At 35.9% G+C, this 16112-nt stretch overlaps 1 protein-coding gene across 4 annotated transcripts in view; it reads right to left on the bottom strand.

Moving 5' to 3' along the window:
* The window catches only part of NLGN1 (neuroligin 1), a 956715-nt gene that overhangs the window by 814844 nt on the left and 125759 nt on the right, over window positions 1-16112 (bottom strand). Inside the window, exon 1 of one of the 4 annotated variants that reach the window (XM_061415493.1) lies at window positions 5757-5955. The exons of the other annotated variants lie outside the window; for them this stretch is intronic. The gene's annotated coding sequence lies outside the window, so the exon portion shown is untranslated. Of the gene's footprint in view, window positions 1-5756; window positions 5956-16112 lie in introns of those variants that run through there. 4 annotated transcript variants of the gene reach the window in all.

Below are 16112 nucleotides of genomic sequence, written 5' to 3' on the forward strand. Positions count from 1 at the left end.
AAAAATTAGGAATGTAACAGTTGGTAAATTCTGGTTTGCTTTAAGATTGCAATGGTTTATCCCAGTGGATATGTCCTCTGAACAGTGTGAAAACTGAATAAAAAAGCAAAAAAAATTAGGAATGTAAATGCAGTTCCAATTATCCTTTACTTGGCCAATTCCTGAAAATAGAAGTGTTATACCTTGAAATATCCACAGGTGGTCCTCTAGAGACCAAATAATACAAATGACATTAAAAAAAAAAAAGTTTGAAAGACCTATCTGAAAGATCAAACATCTACAGCTCATAGGGTTTTAGAGCTGAGAAAAATATATAAGCAAGAAAGAGTGTTTTTAAATGTGTCTAAAGTAATCAAGAGTGAAAGACATCCAACAACAGAGTGAAAGCTTTGGGTTTTTAAACAGGAAATGATTATTAGTGACATCTGAAAGTGTAGCTTTGGTGGATTCATGAGTTAAGGGACTAAATTAAAGGAAACTCAAAAGAAATCTAGTGAGGAGGAAATTGAAGCAATAAGTGAAAGGATATAGTAATAGTTAGAGGAGAAAAGCATTTCTATGAACTAGAGCTCCGTTTTAGTTGAAGAGCCCAGGGAAACTTAATAAGAGAAAACAGCCATTTGCAGATCTGTGTGAAGCTAATAATGAAATGCAGGATTTTATAAGGAGATGAGTGGCATGAGGGCGAAAAAGAGCAGTGGACTTAGATTTGGATCAAATATCCTATTTGGAGGCTTAGAGGAATAAATGTAAGGTAGAGCTTAGACTGGCTGCCAATCAAAGGTAAGATCTTTGATCTGTTGAGAATTACATGTTTAAATAATTGGTTACCTTGATTCTGAATGAAAGGAGGCATGGGATTCATAGGTAGCTGGAAATTTAGCTAGGATAAAGAAAATGAGAACTTGACTGGCTAATAACATGATTTTTATAGTAATGTGTATGTATTTTTTTCATACTGGTAAAAATGAATAAAACTTTAGGAAAAATAAAAATGAATCAAACCAATTCCATCATGTAAATTAGAATAACTTAAGAATGAAGAAAAATTTAAAGATGATAATTGATTTTTTTCATAAAACTGAATACTATAAATACTTGCACTTTTAACCATCCTATAGAATAAGCAACAATAGGAAATTCCAGAAAAGATTTTGCAATACCCATGACCATGATATTTTGCCTATATCCTCTTCTGTTTATCCCAAGTTTCAAAATTCTTGAAAAAACAAGGTCTTCAAGCACTTCTATATATTTTCACCCATTTTCCCACACATGTCCTGATATTAAGGTGTTTGGAAAAATAATAGCAACAAAAAATGATGAAGACAAAATCCAAAAATTCTTTAGTTCATATGCTTAAACACAAAATGTACGAAATACGTGTCAGTTTTAAGTATATTAAGTGTCACAATATATTAGCATATAATTTCTTGAATAGGCTAATAGTATATGTTAAAACTGAAGAGCTATATAGGTCACAATACCAAAACAATAACAAGGATTTCGGAAGGAAAAAAAGAAAAAAAGATTTTGAAAGGTTCAAAACAGCTGGAAAACTGGAAGGTTATGTCAATTAAAGAAAAGCCCAAGACAATCAAAAATATTTCAAGAAGCTTAATTTTTAAAAAAGAACATCAAGCAGTGAGAAGAATTTCAACTAAATCAAAGAATATTTTAAATATAATTATACACTAAGCAACTGACAAAAGAAAAGTGATGAAGTGTAAAGAAATAGTCTACGAAGTAATTATTTAGACTCTATCTTCAGAAATGTAGCAAAAGAACAGCATTTACTTAGCATCAAACCAGATTTACAAGTAGAAAGGTGAGAAATTAAAGAACCAGCAGATTAATATCTCAAGTGACAATTAACTCAGTAATGTTTTCTCTGCTGATAAAAGACCAACAGCAGCAGCTCTCAGTCAAAAGTGCAACAGTAAGAACCGATGATGAAATTCGGAGTTTGTTCTAACATCTGAAAGCAGTCCAACTAAGCTCACTTCTGGAAATTACCTTCACAAATAGATTTTGCGTATGAGATATTGTGTATCTACTACTGCCCAAAAGAGATTTCTTCCTTAAGTGAGTTTAGCTTCTGTTCCATTCATTCCCCCTACTGTCTCTCTTTATTATCCAGTATGACAGCACATCAAACCCAGCAGTGTCCATTATTCCTTCCCCCCTCACTACCCAGTGTGGATGAACTGAGCTAGATCAGAATGATGGGTACACCCCATACATGGATGGAGGGCAACAGTTTGGCTTTTTGAGTCAAAACAGGCCTATGCTTAAATTACTCCAGATTCACTCACTACCTCCTAGCAACTTCCTCCTAGCATCTTCTATGATGTGCACTTTCTTCATTTATCAAATGGGGATAATAATACCCATCTCACAGAGTACTGTGAGAATTAAAGCTAACAATGCAAACAAAGCACCTACTGCATCTCAGAACACAGGAAGTGTTTAATAAATTAATTTCATTGTTAAGATCTGAGCCCAAATCATGCTCTGCCATGAGAAGCTCTGTAGCTTTATTCTGTTTTTTATCATGAAAATATTTATTTGTGATAATCATAAGTCAATAAGTAAGACCAGCACAGACTGACACAGCCTTTACAGCCCTGGAAGTGCTTTTATATTTAAAACACACCCACCACAGGTGACGCTGGTGGACTCCAAGGCTAGTGAAACCTACCACCAGAACCAGAGAGACGACCCCACCTCAAAGCCAAGACTGAGCTGTGTCTTGAGGCTGTAGCACGCACTTGAGAAGCTGCTGTTCCTACCTCAGAGCACTGCTGGGAGCATTAAATAAGTTAAAATATGTAAGGGTCTTATAATGGTGTCAAGTAAATGATAAGTGCTATATAAGCACTATTATTATTATTAGGCTCATAATAAGTGAACTGGGAAGCTCTGGAAATAAGTTCTAATGTATGGGATTTTGTATGTAATATATAGAGGTCAAACTTTCTATGAGAGCAGGTATAACTCAGAGATCAGAAAAGGGGTAAAGAATTCATCTTAAAAATTAGTGAAGAACAAGAGATCAGACTAAGCACAGTGCCAAATCTAGGCTTTATCACCCTTTTGTAGAGTCACTGCTACATGTGGGTGTTCAATACTTGTAGGTGTATAGTAGCCACAAGGAGAACCGGGATCTCACAAAGGCAGTTGGTAGAGACAGAAGGTTAGCCCCACAGGAAGGTCTTATTCATGTCTCCATGCTGATCTCACGCTTCACATAAGCCCCACAGGGTATGGACATGCCCAGGACTTGTGTGGTATCTCTAGGCATCCATGTCTTCAGGTTTGTGATGTGTCTCACTATACTCCAAAACCAGCCAGATATGGGTTCTAATCCTGACTCTGTCACTTACTAACCTTGTTACTTAAGCACATTGTGTACTGTGTCTGTTGTTTAGCAGCAAAGTTGTCTCCGACTCTTTTGCAATCCCATGGACTATAGCATGCAAGACTCCTCTGTACAAGGGATTTCCCAGACAAGAATATTGGAGTGGGTTGCCATTTCTTTCCCCAGGGGATCTTCCCAATTCAGGGATTTAGCCCACATGCCCAGCATTGGCAGGCGGATTCTTCACCACTGAGCCACCTGGGAGGCCCAGTGTGTCTGATCCTTCACTTATGAAATTCTCTCTCAGGATTGCTTGGAGATTAGGGGATATTACACATGGAATGCTCATTGGAAAAGACTCTGATGCTGGGAGGCATTGGGGGCAGGAGGAGAAGGGGACAACAGAGGATGAGATGGCTGGATGGCATCACTGACTCGATGGACGTGAGTCTGAGTGAACTCCGGGAGTTGGTGATGGACAGGGAGGCCTGGAGTGCTGTGATTCATGGGGTTGCAAAGAGTCGGACACGACTGAGCGACTGATCTCTCTCACACATGGAATGTCTGGCATACATTCAGCAAGTATTTGTAAAGTATTAGCTACGCAGTCTCATCTGATTTCTTTCTTTGTCTCACAGTATCAGAATGTGTTTATTCCCAATGCCTCTCTTTACATAGTGGAATCATTCTTATCCCGTTTTGGAAGAAATGTTCATTGTGCCCAGAACCTCACTAGACTCTTGTACACTTTGATTTCTTGTGTATATTGACCACCTGGTTACACCTGGTTGCTTTAAGTACCATCTTTCAGGTTAGAAAAGAATGCTATCAACCACGGTAGCCATATAAATGAAATAAGTCCCAAGTTTCCTTTCAGCCCTTATAAAATAATTCTACTTTAAAACTTTGTTCTATAAAAACATATATTTTAAATTCAAGTTGGCACTTCCTTCTAGGTACAGGCTACCTGAAGCCATCTTGTTTCCTAGTAAACCATACCCTGTTGCTGCTGCAAGTATCTCTCACATCAAACTTCGGTCTCCAGCAGATCATCATGAAATGAGGATATCCTACATGCCAGCCTGTGTTTCTTTCTTTCCACTTCCCATTACAAACCTTAAATGTGTCCTTCTAAGCCAGAAGACGTGTCACCACCTGCGATGCCTTCCCCAACAATCCCAAACATTTCAGACTGTCCTGGTCCCTGAATTGCTGTGGCTGCTACAACTGCAAGAGCATTAACAGTGCATTATAATTTGCTGAATGTTTTTCCGATTCACTCATCTATGTTCCAGTCTTTGAAGATAGGAATAATCTCCTACCCATCTTTTTAATCCCAGTGTTAAGCACAATCCTTGCTCCTAGCATGGGATTTAAATGTTTGGTAATTAAATAGAGTATCACTCCTCTTACTTCAGTAAAATGAACAAGGATATTAATATCAAGCACACACATTTGCTCATTCCCATCTCAATATAATTTTCCATCTATTCCCATCCTATCAGTCTAAGTACAAATGGATTTCAGCAGCATATTAAACTACCAAGTATGTTTTCTTCCAAGAAATGTGAAGAAATCTAAATATTGAGAAATGTATTAGTATAATTCACCATAATAACAGATCTAAAGCTAAAAAATCATTATTATATATAGCAATATTACACTTTATAGTATATTAGATTTTATGTAAATTAAAATTCATTGTTGATAATGACTATAATTGTTAATAAGAAGAGTGGTATAGAGAATTATTTTATTACTATGCTAAAATATAACTATATTTATGTGAAATCATAAACTCATAATATGAGTTTAATAAATTTACAATAGAAAAACCTTCATTAATGTCAGAAGCAATACAATGATGTTTTCTCTTACAAATATTTTTTTGACAGAAGTAAAGAGGTGCTATCCAACACAATTAAATAGGGAAAAGAAATACAAATTGGAAGGGAGGTGAAAATACATCATTTCATACCATTATAATTATTTTATCTGGAAATTAAAAGATATCAATGATTAAGTAAAAAATTAACATGTAGAAATCAATAGCTTTCATGCATGCATATAAAACCCAGTCATGCTGAATAATAAAAGAAAACATTCCCTTTAAATAGCAACAATAATTGTTAAAATTAATGAACATTCACTGACAAATCATTGTCCCTGAAAAGCCATCATTTACTTTAGGGTTGAATCTTGGCACTATACATTCTACGGGTTTTTGACAAATGTAATGACACATGTTTATCACTGTAGTGTCAAACAGAATGGGGATTCCCAGCTGACACTCGTGGTAAAGAATCTGCCTGTCAACACAGGAGACATGGGTTTGATCCCTGCATCAGGAAGACCCCCAGGAGAAGGCAATAGAAACCCACTCCAGTATTCTCACCTGGAAAATTCCATGGACAGAGGAGCCTGATGGGCTACAATCCATGGGGCTTCAAAGAGTCGGACATGACTGAGTGACTGAGCACAAACAGATAGCAATAAATGTCAAAGATCTAGAAATAATAAGAAAAGTATATAAGAAAAAAGTTTAAATTCTATATATGAAAATAAATTTTAATCCCCTGAGGACCAAAAACGGATTAAAACAAAACTATGCCCTTGCTAAGGAATACAAAATTATTAAGTTGTTAGTATCTGTAAGTTAATATATTTTAATAATAATATTCAACAGAAGTTTTGTAAAAGCTAGACAAACTATTCTAAAGACTAGATAGAATAATAAACAATCAAGGCCAGGTAGTTTAAAAAAGATTAATGAGAAAGAACTATCTTTACTAGATATCAAAATATATTATAAGGCTTTAATAATTAAACAATATTTGATCTAGTGGACAAGTAGAAAGAAGAGTCAAATTGAATCAAATCAAAACCCTATAAATCACATATGAAAACTGAGCAAATCATCATTGACATACATAAAAAGAATAAGACTTCAAGTCCATGAAGAAAATATGTGTTATATTAATACATTAAAAAGCGTGAAAATCTGGGAAACTACTGAAGAAAACTGGATGTAATCTCATATTTTAAAACCAAAGGAAATTATGTTGAATTTAAAATTTAGATGTAAATTTAAATCAGTTAATTACTCAAAGAAAACAGAAATTTTTAAAACATAATTTAAAACGAGGAATGCCTTCCCAAATCACAAAAAACTCAGAAGCAATAGAAGAAAAACTGATAAATCTGACTATACACAGGTAAAATATTCTCCAAAGGGAAAACAACTTCATAGCAAAGTCAGAAGATAAAAGATAACTTATATGCAGAGTACATCATGAGAATTGCTGGGCTGGATGAAGCACAAGCTGGAATCAAGATTGCTGGGAGGAATATCAATAACCTCAGATATGCAGATGACACCACCCTTATGGCAGAAAGTGAAGAACTAAAGAGCCTCTTGATGACAGTGAAAGAAGAGAGTGAAAAAGTTGGCTTAAAGCTCAACATTTAGAAAACTAAGATCATAGCATCTGGTCCCATCACTTCATGGCAAATAGATGGGAAAACAGTGGAAACAGTGGCTGACTTTATTTTTCTGGGCTCCAAAATCACTGCAGATGGTGATTGCAGCAATGAAATTAAAAGACACTTACTCCTTGGAAGGAAAGTTATGACCAACTGTCAAGGGACATTCAACTTTAAGGGATCCAATATGTTCTTCTTTGTGTGCTGTTTCTCAAGGACTCTCTATTCCTTATCAGTTCCTGGAAAACAGGAATGAGCAGAGCTACACGCACTTCTCAGGACTGAGATCATGAAAAGGGCACCTGCTTGGATTCCTTTCAGTGACTCCCTTCAGTGACCTTTTCAGTTATGCCCCTCTTACTCAGGATATTGAATGCTTTCTGGCCCTTTGAAGATTGTTATTCGCTTGGCTTTGTTTTTGCCCATTTTTTTTACTGGCTAAAGCATGCATTTCTACAAATAAAGCACCCTTGTTTCACTCGAGACTTGGGTCCCCTGCGTCCCTCTCTTGTCGACTCCAGTTCCCATGTCCCAGTCTACAAAGACCATGACAACCAACCTAGATAGCATATTAAAAAGCAGAGACATTACTTTGTCAACAAAGGTCCATCTAGTCAAGGCTATGGTTTTTCCAGTAGTCATGTATGGATGTGAGAGTTGGACTATAAAGAAAGCTGAGCACTGAAGAATTGATGCTTTTTAACTGTGGTGTTGGGGAAGACTCTTGAGAGTCCCTTGGACTGCAAGGAGATCCAACCAGTCCATCTTAAAGGAAATCAGTCCTGTGTGTTCATTGGAAGGACTGATGTTGAAGCTGAAACTCCAATATTTTGGCTACCAAATGCAAAGAGCTGACTTATTTGAAAAGACTCTGATGTTGGGAAAGAGTGAGGCAGGAGGAGAAGGGGATGACAGAGAATGAAATGGTTAGATGGCATCACTAACTCAATGGACATGAGTTTGGGTAAACTCTGGGAGTTGGTGATGGACAAGGAGGCCTGGCGTGCTGTGGTTCATGGGGTCACAAACAATCAGACACGACTGAGCAACTGAACTGAATACATACATATATAATTATTATAGTTACTGTTATAAATATTCAAATATAATTATGTTATATATATTTATAATGATATATGACTTAGAAATAAATCATCACAAGACTCATAGCCCACTAAGAAAATAATGAGCAAAGCATATGAATTGTTTACCATAAAAAAAAATCAACTACATATGGCTTTTAAACATAGAAAAGAACACTGTATTTTTAGGTATATTAGCGGCAATTTAAATTAAAACTAAAATGAGATATTTTTTAACCCATTAGTTTGGCAAAAATAAACTTGTCTGGCAGCAAATTGCTTTGGTGGCAGTGCCTGTAAAGGCAAATGAAGATGTAGTTGGTGGGAGTATAACTAATGCAGTTTCCAATGAAGGCACCTTATAAGGTTTTTTAAGATTAAAAATATTTCTGTTAAGTGTTTATATGTCATGTCAGCAAAATGATGCTTACGTAAGGTATACATTGTAACGTTCTTTGTCATCTTAGAAGACAGAGCACCGTCTAATTGTTCACAGTGTGCAACACATTAAATAAAATCTGACACTTTCATATAATGGAATTCTATGAAAGTTTAAAAAGAATAAGGTTATGCTGATGAACACATGATAGATAGATAATAGATGAAGAGCAGAAACAAAGCACAGAAAAGTGTATATTATGCTACTGACTCTAAAATATATTTAAAAATCATACATATAAACATATATAGATATTTAGGATTACATAGACTGTATGTAGAAGGAAAAGAAGAAAACTAATCACAGTGATTATCCCCAGGGTGGGGAAAAGGATTGGCTGCATGACATGTGACACAGGAAATTAATTTTTTCACTATATAATCTGTTGTACTTTTGAATTTTGTATAGCAAGTATAAATGAGCTCCTGAAGATAAACAAATAACTATTTTAAATATTTAAAGTAAGAGATATCCCTTCTCTCCAACATGTTTCTTCCCACCTCTTTCCTAAGAAGCATCCTCCTGCTGTTCGTCCCCCTTCCTTTCCTTTCAAGCATTTTCAAATGTGTCCCCTTTCCCTGTTTAAATAACAGAAATATTCATGGGTAAGTACTTCAAAAGTGCAAACAAATAAACAAAAATCCCTGCTATTATTTATAATGCTTTCTGCCAGCTGTCTTAGTTTTTATTCCTTCATTAAGAAAATATTTTTAACTACCTATTCAATGTCAAACACTTGTTAGATTCCAGAGGCATAACAGGGAAAATGGCAAGGAGTGTCATGGAACTTGCAGTCTAAGGGAGGACAACCAATCAGGCAATAATGAAACACTGCAGTAAGTTTTGCACTACAGAATATACAGAACTATATGGGAACTTACAGACCATCCAGGACACACACTTTGGATGTCCATAAAATGATTTCCAGAGAAATCAACATTTAAGCTACATAAGTAAGATAACTAGAAAGGAATTGGTCATAAGAGTGAGTTCCATTCAAGGAAACCAATCTGAGTGTACACAAACAAGAGATCAATTGCCCTTTATGCAAGAAGTTTAAAGTGGTTGAAACTTCAACAATATTTACAAAGAGTTTAATAAAGAATGGATAAGTAGAAAGACTGGAGAGAGGAAAGCCAATTAGAAGACAATGGTGGCGAACGTGCATGTGTGTTAAGTCGCTTCAGTCATGTCCAACTCTTTGCAGCCTTATGGACTGTAGCCTGCCAGGCTCCTCTGTCCATGGGATTCTTCAGGCAAGAATACTAGAGTGGGTTGCCATGCCCTCCTCCAGGGGATCTTCCCAACCCAGGGATCAAACCTGAGTCTCTTATGTCTCCTGCACTGGGAGGCAGGTTTTTTACCACTGACGCCACCAGGGAAGCCCAAAAAAGGATGGCAATTCCATTCAAATAACACAAAATTGAAAAGATGGAGGAAACTGAATATATTCAAGACATTCTAAGGAGTTCAAATACACAAAATTTGATGACTGAACATGGGAGATGAGAAAGAGGAGTTAAGAATTATTCCAAATTTCTCTGCTAGAGTGAACCGATATCATTGACTAGGTTAAGGGACACAGAAAAAGAACTAGAGAAAATCTTTGAAGTCAGTATGCTATACATTGAGTTCAGGATGTCTGTAATATTTCCCAGTGGAGCTGTCTGGTAAGCACTTGAATATGCTGGTCTGTAGCTTATGGAGATTGACCCAAGCTAGAGGTATAGATGTAGGAGTCGTAACTATAAAAGTTGAAACTTAAGCCATAACTCCTCTGTTCTGTCCTCGTTACTTCATTTACATCCACAAGCTAACAGTGGAAGAGCAAGAAAAATGATGAAGGAAAAAGAGGGGACATGCAATATGATAAAAGGGTCAATACTTCAAGAAGACTTACAATTCTTAATGAGTATGTACCTAAAAACAGAGCGTCAAAATTAGTAAAGGCAAGAACTGATGGAACTACAAGGAGACATAAAGGCACTATTATAGTTGTAGACTATAATATCCCTCTATTAAAAATATATCCAGAAGGTAGATAATCAGTAAGGACAGTGTACTCAACAGTATCATCACTTAATTAAATAAAATTGGCATATACGACTGGTATATCTAACAACAGGTTAAACTTTTTTTTTTCAAGATTACTTGTCACCATCACCAAAGCAGACAACATTCTGTCCCATAAACACACACTAAAATATTGGAAAAATAGAAATCGTACAAGGTCTGCTCCCAGGCCACCATGAAATTAAGGTAAAAACTAAAAACAGAAAGAAGCTGAAAAATCTAAAATACTTGAATAACAGAGATTAAACAATACATTTGTAGATAATACATGGGTCAAAAGGAAAAAAATCTTGAGAAATTTTAAAATATTTGAACTAAAATAAAAACATGATTTATCAAAATCTGTGGGATGAAGTAAAAGCAGTACTTAGAGGGAAATTTATAGCATTGAACACATATATTTAAAAACAAGAAAGATCTAAAAATCAATAATCTAAGCTTCCCCCTTAGAAACTAGAAAAAAAAAAAAAAGCAAATAAAGTCCAAGTAGGTAGAAGAAAAGAACAAAAACTAGAGAAAAAGAATGAAAGAAGTTGTAAACATAAACTTAGGAGAGAAAAATCAATAAATCCAATTTATAAAGATAAAAAACTGATTAACTTCTAGACAGTCTAACTAAAAATACTGACAATACCAAATGCTGGGGAGGATGCTGAACAACAGGAACTCTCATTCATTTCTGGTAAGAATGCCAGCAATATGGTACCAACAGTTTGCAATACAGTTGGCAGTTTCTCATTAAAAAAACATACTCTTACCATGTGATCCACAGTTGTGCTCCTTAGTATTTATCCTCCAAAACTAAACCCTTATTCCACACACACACAAAAAAAACCATATTTGGATGCTTATAGCAGCTTTATTCATACTTGCCAAAACTTGGAAGCAACCAAGATGTCCTTCAGTAGGTGAATAGAAAAATAAACCAATGTACATCCAGAAAAACCTAGATAGTGCATTGAAAAGCAGAGACATTACTCTGCCAACAATGTTCCATATGGTCAAGGCTATGGTCTTCCCAGTGGTCACATATGGTTGTGAGAGCTGGACTGTAAAGAAGGCAGAGTGCTGAAGAATTGATGCTTTGGAACTATGGTGCTAGAGAAGACTCCTGAGAGTCCCTCGGAGAGCAAGGAGACCAAACCAGTCAATCTTAAGAGAAATCAACCCTTCATTGGAAGGGCTGATGCTGGAGTTGAAACTCCAATATTTTGGTCATCTGATGCAAACAGCTGATTCATTAGAAAAGTCCCTGATCCTAGGAAATATTGAGGGCAAAAGGAGAAGAGGGCATCAGAGGATGAGATGGCTGGATGACATCACCAATGCAATGGACATGAACTTGGGCAAACTTCAAGAGATGGTGAGGGACAGAGAGGCCTGGCATGCTGTAGTCCATGAGGTCACAAAGAGCTGGACCCGACTGGGTAACTGAAAAATACTACTACCACCACCACCTAGACAAGGAGCAATGAGCTATAAAGCCTTAAAATAGTCTTCCACAGGAAACTTAAATGCATATTACTAAGTGAAAAAATTCCAATCTGAAAAGGCTACATATTGTAAGGTTTCAATAACATGGAAAAGGCAAAACTGTGAGGAAAGTAAAAAGATTAGTGGTAACCAGTGGTTGGGAGTGGAGACGAAGGAATGAAAAGGCAGAGCACAGAGAGTTCAGTTTCTTCTGTATAATACCGTAACGGTAGATAAGTGTCTATTACACATTTGTTCAAACTCATAGGATGCACAACACCATGAGTGAATCCTAATATAAACTATGGACTTTGAGTGATAATGGTGTGTTAGTGTAGGTTCATGTATAATAGCAAATGTACCATGTGGTGTGAGATATTGACAGTGGGTGAGGCTATCACTCACTATCAATGTGGAGACAGGGCCTATATCAGAACTTTCTGTACTTTGTGTTCAATTTTCAGTTCAGTTCAGTCACTCAGTCGTGTCTGACTCTTTGCGACCCCATGAATCGCAGCACGCCACGCCTCCCTGTCCATCACCAACTCCCGGAGTTCACCCAAACTCACGTCCATCGAGTCAGTGATGCCATCCAGCCATCTCATCCTCTGTTGTCCCCTTCTCCTCCTGCTCCCAATCCCTCCCAGCATCAGGGTCTTTTCCAATGAGTTAACTCTTCACATGAGGTGGCCAAAGTACTGGAGTTTCAGCTTTAGCATCATTCCTTACTGAGAACCTAAAATTGCTCTAAAAAAAATAAAGTTTACTCTCTAATTAAAAAAAAAAAAAAAAAACAGCAAAGCAATTTATTCAATTGCAGGTTTTCACCCATTTTATTCACTGGAAACATAAAGATTTTAAGGAATAACAGCTTTTTCTTTTTAATACACAATGATATTCTTTGATATCAAATGTTTCTATAAATCTGTCATAAATGGATACAATAACATAAAATTATTGGTATTAGCTTAGCTTCACTAGAATTTCAAGTTTTCCCTCTACTTCCAAAGCACACACAAAAGTGCATTTGTCTATGCTACAATTGATTTCTAGTTTAAAATAATTTAGTAAGGGCAAAAGCAGATGTTTAATCCTGCAAGTTTGGAATGATCTATCATATATCAAGTATCAGTAACAGTGAAAGTTTTATGCTTTGTCCTGGGTTCTTTAACATTCATTTCCAGACAGTACCCACAGCATACATGCTACATACGATTTGTGAAAGGAAAAATCCTCTGTGCTCTCTCTAGGGCCTTCTCATCTCCTGCCAGGCCAGTGAACAAGATGAGTTTCTTTTTATAACGACAAGGCACAGAGATAATTCATCAACTGGAGAGCACAAACAATCCTTTATTCAGCAGAATGACAAAAGGTTATTTAGCTTCTGGCATCTAGTATAGTTCTTACAAGAACCAGGCCCAAGAGCCAATATGATAATTAATAAATTTCCAACATCTGGGCAGTAAAACAATTTTTTATGAATGTTAAACAATGCCAGTGCCAAATTAAAACCTCCCCTTCTCGTATTTATCTATCTGAACCCTTCATTGTAGAGCCAAATTTGCCTGTGTTAAGGCTATAAAGTGGGGATAGTGATGACACAGTAGGAAGGTATTACACAATTTGGGAAATCTATATTACTAAGTGTCATTTAATCATATGGACAGTGATGATATCACCCCCTGAGCCTAATGGAGAATAAACCTTGCCAAGAGTAGAGTATCAAGTTAAATGACAGGTGAGTGATATCAGTCTTTACACTGAATAAAGGAAACATGTTTAAAGGCAGAATCAGAGTCTCAATTTTTCTAACTTTTCTTCAGCATCCCTTTTCCATGCTTTTTTTAAAAAATAAATCAAATAGAAAAATACTTTTGTTTATGTGGTTATTGCTTGCATAGATTGAGAAAGGTGACCTTCAAGTCCTAAAAGCCTTCTCAGAAACTCAGAAGCACCAAATTTAGCAGATCATCCAGTTCAAGCCTCTGTCCCTTCCTTAGATTTCCCATCAAAAACAGCATATGGTTATGACTGCAGGTATTTGAATTAAACAATGCATGCCATTAGAATCTTTAAGAAGAAGTAAATGTAGTATTCAAAGTATTTGAGTACTAAAGTATTCCAGTTATTTTATGAGACAGTATCAACTTCATAAATCATAAATCCTAGGTAGAATATATTGCAATTTGTGACAGACTGAATAGATACAAATTTAAAACAACATGATCTGGAATTTTAAAATGGCCATATTTAATTGAATTAAAATAGATTCCAAAAAGGGGAATCTGCTAGGATGCATGAGGGTTCCCTTTATTGTTTAATTAATGTGCCTATATGTGAGAAATATCTCTTCCCCCACTTTGATTAGAAGTCATCATTACATAGAAGTTGTATTTTTAGTTGGAATTATTCAGAATTTTACTTTGAAGATCAGTTACAATATAGTTGTAATTCTCCGTGAGAACCAGAAAGCTCAACTGTGAGTGTGTTTACAAAAAGGAGTATGCATATACTAGGGAACTGATAGATGATGCACAGAATTGCAAGAATACTTTAGTATGGTAATAAAATATAACTAGATGGATTATCATAAGAATATGTATTTGAATTTATCATCTCAAACAAGTTTTAGTAATGAGGCTGTGTGATCAAAAGAGCTTGGAGAGCAATGTTTTAGACAAGGCTCAGTAAGGTGCATTATCTACTGAAAGCTCTAGGTTATGTGATAAAAAATCTATAGACTATGAGTTGGAAGAATAATTTTTTCATTCATACAAAAAGTTTAGATTGAACTCTTTGGTATTACTAGTGTCTGCCTATTTCTGACTCTAGACAAAGGGCAATTTATGTGATTCAGTCTAATAGTTACCAAATGTCTTTTATAGGGAAAAACCATGTTATCTATTGCAAGGAACACAAAGATAGCTATGCCTCCAAAAGATAACAGAGATTTATAAAATCTGTACAGAAATAAGTACAATATGCTAAAATTGTGCAGTACTGAGGAAAGTTAAAGAGAGAATGTTGAGGAATGACTCTAGTCTCATATTCTTCATTGCTTTCTTTTCTGGATTTAGCCACATGATTTACCATGTTGTACATATTTTATTTTAGTATGGCTTCCCTGGTGGCTCAGATGGTAAAGAATCTGCATGCAAAGCAGGAGATCCAGGTTCAGTTCCTGAGTTGGAGAAAGGAATGGCTACCCATGCCAGTATTCTTGCCTGGAGAATCCCATGGACAAAGGAGCTTCGCAGACTACAGTCCATGGGGTTGTAAAGGGTTGGACATGACTGAGCAATTAACAATTTTTAGTATGAAGACAATTATTACATTTCTCAGACCTAACAATTAGAAAAGGCAGGAATTTATTAAAGTTCCACCATCACAAAATGGCAGCAGCTTTAGTGGCTGAGTTCATAGCTATGTGGGAGCTTTAGACAAACACTGTGAAACATGGCTTTGTTAAGATCTTTTCTCTGTTTGATTTCTAAATATGCCTGTGATAAGCCCATAAAACATGCTGAACTTTAACAGAAGAGTAAGTACTATAATAAAAATAAGTATCCTTTCCTAAGCTATTCAAAATCCATTTGACTTATTCTGAAAGAAAAAAAATTCAGATTTAATCAATCAATTTTGTCTGAAACTGTGAACATAGGCAAGAAAGGGCAACTGAGGAATGCTTATCTGTGTTTAACAATTTGAAACCTCATGCTTCTGTTGACTAGATAGATTATCTAAAATTTAAACACAGTCTTTCAGTGAAAACTATATTTAAACTATATTCTTTTGAAGTAATTATCTATTTTTTTATAGTTCCTACTACATAAAAGGCAGTCTTCTATGCACCTGGTATATATTTTTTAATTTTAAAAATAATTTTTAATTGGAGTATAATGGCTGTAAAATGTTGCGTTAGTTTCTGCTGTACAACATCATGAATCTGCCATATGTATACATATATCCCCTCCCCCTTAGCTTCCCTCCCACCCCCAATCCCACTCCTTTAGGTTACATCACAGAATACCAATCTGAGCCCCCTGTGCTATATAGCAGCTTCCCCCTAACAATCTATTTTACACATAAAGTGAAGTGAAGTGAAAGTCTCTCAGCTGTGTCTGACTCTTTGCAACCCCATGGACTATACCAGTCCATGGAATTCTCTAGGCCAGAGTACTGGAGTGGATAGTCTTTCCTT

Source organism: Bos javanicus, chromosome 1 (genome assembly GCF_032452875.1).
Source record: "Bos javanicus breed banteng chromosome 1, ARS-OSU_banteng_1.0, whole genome shotgun sequence".
Taxonomy (NCBI): Eukaryota; Metazoa; Chordata; class Mammalia; order Artiodactyla; family Bovidae; genus Bos; species Bos javanicus.